Consider the following 5482-nt stretch of genomic DNA (forward strand, 5'->3'; position numbering starts at 1 on the left):
AAATTTTTAGAGTTTACCCATCTGACAAAGGGCTGATATCCAGAATTTACAAAGAACTAAAACAGATTTACAAGAAAAAAACTAACAAGCCCATTCAAAAGTGGGCAAAGGATACGAACAGACACTTTACAAAAGAAGACATACGTGAGGCCAACAAACATATGAAAAAATGCTCATCATCACTGGTCATCAGAGAAATGCAAATCAAAACTACATTGAGATACCATCTCATGCCAGTTAGAATGGCAATCATTAAAAAATCTGGAGACAACAGATGCTGGAGAGGATGTGGAGAAATAGAAACACTTTTGCACTGTTGGTGGGAGTGTAAATTAGTTCAACCATTGTGGAAGACAGTGTGGCGATTCCTCAAGGACCTAGAAATAGAAATTCCATTTGACCCAGCAATCCCATTACTGGGTATATATTCAAAGGATTACAAATCGTTCTACTATAAGGACACGTGCACACAAATGTTCATTGCAGCACTGTTTACAATAGCAAAGACCTGGAACCAACCCAAATGCCCATCAACGATAGGCTGGAAAAGGAAAATGTGGCACATATACACCATGGAATATTATGCAGCCATCAAAAACGATGAGTTTGTGTCCTTTGTAGGGACATGGATGAACCTGGAAACCATCATTCTCATCAAACTGACAGAAGAGCAGAAGATCAAACACCGCATGTTCTCACTCATAGGCGGGTGTTGAACAATGAGAACACGTGGACACAGGGAGGGGAGCACTACACACTGGGGTCAGTTGGGGGGAAATAGGGGAGGGATGGTGGGGGGTGGGAAGCTGGGGAGAGATAGCAAGGGGAGAAATGCCAGATGTAGGTGATGGGGAGGAAGGCAGCAAATCACACTGCCACGTGTGTTCCTATGCAATAATCTTGCATGTTCTTCACATGTACCCCAAATCCTAAATGCAATAAAATTAATAAATGGAAAAAAAAAATGACCTTCAAATCATTAAGGAGTGGAGGCAGCTGGAGCTGTTAAAATGCCAGATTACCTCGGTGCCGATCAGCAGAAGACCAAAGAGGATGAGAAGGACAAGCCCATCCAAGCTCTGGATGAGGGGGATATTGCCTTGATGAAAACTTACGGTCAGAGCACTTATTCTAAGCAGATCAAGCAAGTTGAAGATGGCATTCAGCAACTTTTCAAGAAAAGTAATGAGCTCACTGGTATTAAAGAATCTGACACTGGCCTGGCCCCTCCAGCACTTTGGGATTTGGCTGCAGATAAGCAGACACTCCAGAGTGAACGCCTTTACAGGTTGCCAGGTGTACAAAGATAATCAATGCTGATTCAGAGGACCCCAAATACATTATCAGCGTAAAGCAGTTTGCCAAGTTTGTGGTGGACCTTAGTGATCAAGTGGCATCTACGGACATTGAAGAAGGGATGAGAGTGGGTGTGGACAGAAATAAATATCAAATTCACATTCCACTGCCTCCTAAGATTAACCCAACAGCTACCATGATGCAGGTGGAGGAAAAACCTGATGTCACATACGGTGATGTTGGTGGCTATAAGGAACAGATTGAGAAATTGCAAGAAGTAGTTGAAACCCCATTACTTCATCCAGAGAGGTTTGTGAACCTTGGCATTGAGCCTCCCAAAGGTGTGCTGCTCTTTGGTCCATGCGGTACAGGCAAGACACTCTGTGCATGGGCAGTTGCCAACCGAACTGATGTGTGCTTCATTCAAGTTATTGGATCTGAACTTGTACAGAAATATGTCGGTGAGGGGGCTCGAATGGTTCGTGAGCTCTTTGAAATGACCAGAACAAAAAAAGCCTGCCTTATCTTCTTTGATGAAATTGATGCTATTGGAGGGGCTCGGTTTGATGATGGTGCTGGAGGTGACAATGAAGTGCAGAGAACAATGTTGGAACTGATCAATCAGCTTGATGCTTTTGAAACTCGAGGCAATATTAAAGTGCTGATGGCCACTAACAGACCTGATACTTTGGATCCAGCACTGATGAGGCCAGGGAGATTGGATAGAAAAATTGAATTTACCTTGCCTGATCTAGAAGGTGGGACCCACAACTTTAAGATTCACGCTGGTTCAATGAGTGTTGAAAGAGATATCAGATTTGAATTGTTAGCACGACTGTGTCCAAATAGCACTGGTGCTGAGATTAGAAGTGTCTGCACAGAAGCTGATATGTTTGCCATCAGAGTATGGCGAAAAATTGCTACTGAGAAGAATTTCTTGGAAGCTGCAAATAAGGTCATTAAGTCTTATGCCAAATTCAGCACTACTCCATGTTACATGACATACAACTGAACCTTGAAGGCTTTCAAGTGAAAACTTTAAATTGGAATCCTAACCTTCTACAGGCTTGTTAACTACTTCACAAAAAAATCTCCTGAAACTGATAAGCAACGTCAGCAAAGTCTCAGGATACAAAATCAATGTGCAAAAATCACAAGCATTCCTATACACCAGTAACAGGCTTAAAGAGAGCCTAATCAAGAACGAACTTCCATTCACAATTGCTACAAAGAGAATAAAATACCTAGGAATACAACTAACAAGGAACGTAAAGGACCTCTTCAAGGAGAACTACAAGTCATTGCCCAACGAAATAAGAGAGAACAAAAACAGATGGAGAAACATTCCATGTTCATGGTTAGGAAGAATCAATATCATGAAAATGGTCATACTGCCCAAAGTAATTTACAGATTCAATGCTAACCCCATCAAGCTACCAATGACCTTCTTCACAGAACTGGAAAAAAATACCTTAAACTTCATATGGAACCAAAAGAGAGCCCGCATAGCCAAGTCAATTCTAAGCAAAAAGAACAAAGCGGGAGGCATCACATTACCAGACTTCAAACTATACTACAAGGCTACAGTAATCAAAACAGCATGGTAATGGTACCAAAACAGAGATATAGACCAATGGAACAGAACAGAGGCCTCGGAAGCAACACAACATATGTACAACCATCTGATCTTTGACAAACCTGACAAAAACAAGCAATGGGGAAAGGATTCCCTGTTTAATAAACGGTGTTGGGAAAACTGGCTAGCCATGTGCAGAAAGCAGAAACTGGACCCCTTCCTGACACCTTACACTAAAATTAACTCCAGATGGATTAAAGACTTAAACATAAGACCTAACACCATAAAAACCCTAGAAGAAAATCTAGGCAAAACCATTCAGGACATAGGCGTAGGCAAGGACTTCATGACCAAAACACCAAAAGCATTGACAACAAAAGCCAAAATAGACAAATGGGACCAAATCAAACTCCACTACTTCTGCATGGCAAAAGAAATAGTCATTAGGGTGAATGGGCAACCAACAGAATGGGAAAATATTTTTGCAGTCTACCCATCTGACAAAGGGCTGATATCCAGAATTTACAAAGAACTAAAACAGATTTACAAGAAAAAAAAACAAACAAGCCCATTCAAAAGTGGGCAAAGGATATGAACAGACACTTTACAAAAGAAGACATACATGAGGCCAACAAACATATGAAAAAATGCTCATAATCACTGGTCATTAGAGAAATGCAAATCAAAACTACATTGAGATACCATCTCATGCCAGTTAGAATGGCAATCACAAAAAATCTGGAAACAACAGATGCTGTAGAGGATGTGGAGAAATAGGAACAATTTTACATGGTTGGTGGGAGTGTAAATTAGTTCAACCATTGTGGAAGACAGTGTGGCGATTCCTCTAGGACCTAGAAATAGAAATTCCATTTGACCCAGCAATCCCATTCCTGGGTATATATCCAGAGGATTATAAATCGTTCTACTATAAGGACACCTGCACATCAATGTTCACTGCAGCACTGTTTACAATAGCAAAGACCTGGAACCAATCCAAATGCCCATCGATGGTAGACTGGACAGGAAAAATGTGGCACATATACACCATGGAATATTATGCAGCTATCAAAAACGATGAGTTCATGTCCTTTGTAGGGACATGGATGAACCTGGAAGCCATCATTCTCAGCAAACTGACACAAGAACAGCAAATCAAACACCGCATGTTCTCACTCATAGGCAGGTGCTGAACAATGAGAACACATGGACACAGGGAGGGGAGCATCACATACTGGGGTCTGTTGGGAGGAAATAGGGGAGGGACAGCGGGGGGTGGGGAGTTGGGGAGACATAGCATGGGGAGAAATGCCAGATATAGGTGAAGGGGAGGAAGGCAGCAAATCACGCTGCCATGTGAGTACCTATGCAACAATCTTGTATGTTCTTCACATGTATCCCAAAACCTAAAATGCAATAAAAAAAAAAAATGACCTTCATTCTGAGGTGTAATCTTCAACATATTCTTGAGCACACCTATGTACACATGCACTTCCACATTCCACTGAATCCTCTAGATTTCTTTTTTTAAGAGATGGTGTCTTGGTCTGTCCCCAAGACTGGAGAGCAGTGTTAGGATCATGGCTCACTGCAGCCTCAAACTCCTGGATTCAAGTGATCCTCCTACCTCAGGCTCTTGAATACCTTGAACTACAAGAATAAGTCAGCCACCATGCCCAGCCAATATATTCACTTTTTGTGGAGATGAGATCTTGCTATGTTGCCCAGGCTAATCTTAGACTCCTGGCCTCAAGCAATCCTCCCGCCTTGCCCTCCCAATGTGCTGAGGTTACAGGTGGAAACCACTGTGTCCAGCCACCAGATTCTTTATTAAGAAAACTTGTTTGCTGATATGCAGGCAATGAATTAATGAATAGTTTGTAAATTACTAATTTACAAGTCAACATAAATGAGTTGAGTAAACACAAAATAACACCATGAATTAATCAACAGCATTTGACTTCAAGTTCTTTTTTTCCTTTCAAATGTAGCTCTGACAGGGACTACTAGTAGTCCATTCCATGGAAAAGTCAGAGGTGGTTAAAATATCAGAGGTACACTTACTAATACCTTGCTGCCTTTTGTGTAGCTTTCTCTCAGTACTTCACCAGTTGAAGTTGACACATTTCTCCAGCTGGGTTCAGGAGCCACACAGGAGCACACAGAACTGGGAATCCAATGCCATCTCTGACACTAAAAGCAATGAAAACATAAATAATCAAACATATTATCAAAAAATGAACAAGAGATCAGTATCAAGTATAGCAAGAAGAGAAGAAATAATTTAATCTGCCAGGCTTTCATTCTGACAGAATAATTTACAACATGGGTCTCTATGTGACATGCATGAATAGAAAAAAGAACTCACATACCCGGTCGAATTGGAAGATGAAAATGAAAAAAGAACTCTTGCTTATTCACGAGTGTACAATCTAATCTTGACTACTGACACACTTTCATACAACGATTCTATGTAACACATGCTTTACTGCCATTTGGAAATAGAATTTGCTTTGATTTAAATATACTTTCTTTGATTTCTTGCTTTAAGTAGATTTTCTTAACATATTCACAGCTACACTGTCAGTACAAATTTTCAGGTATAAGTAA

The 5482-nt window shown here is 40.9% G+C and overlaps 1 pseudogene across 1 annotated transcript; it reads left to right on the forward strand.

The window, feature by feature from the left end:
* Positions 1-969: 969 nt before the first annotated feature.
* On the forward strand, positions 970-2387 carry LOC116541724 (annotated as a pseudogene). Its single transcript, XR_004264913.1, has one exon. The product of XR_004264913.1 is annotated as a 26S proteasome regulatory subunit 7 pseudogene (transcript).
* The last annotated feature ends 3095 nt before the right edge of the window (positions 2388-5482 follow it).

The sequence above is a fragment of the Sapajus apella genome, unplaced genomic scaffold, assembly GCF_009761245.1.
Source record: "Sapajus apella isolate SASKATOON/1434 unplaced genomic scaffold, GSC_monkey_1.0 scaffold154, whole genome shotgun sequence".
NCBI classification, from domain to species: domain Eukaryota; kingdom Metazoa; phylum Chordata; class Mammalia; order Primates; family Cebidae; genus Sapajus; species Sapajus apella.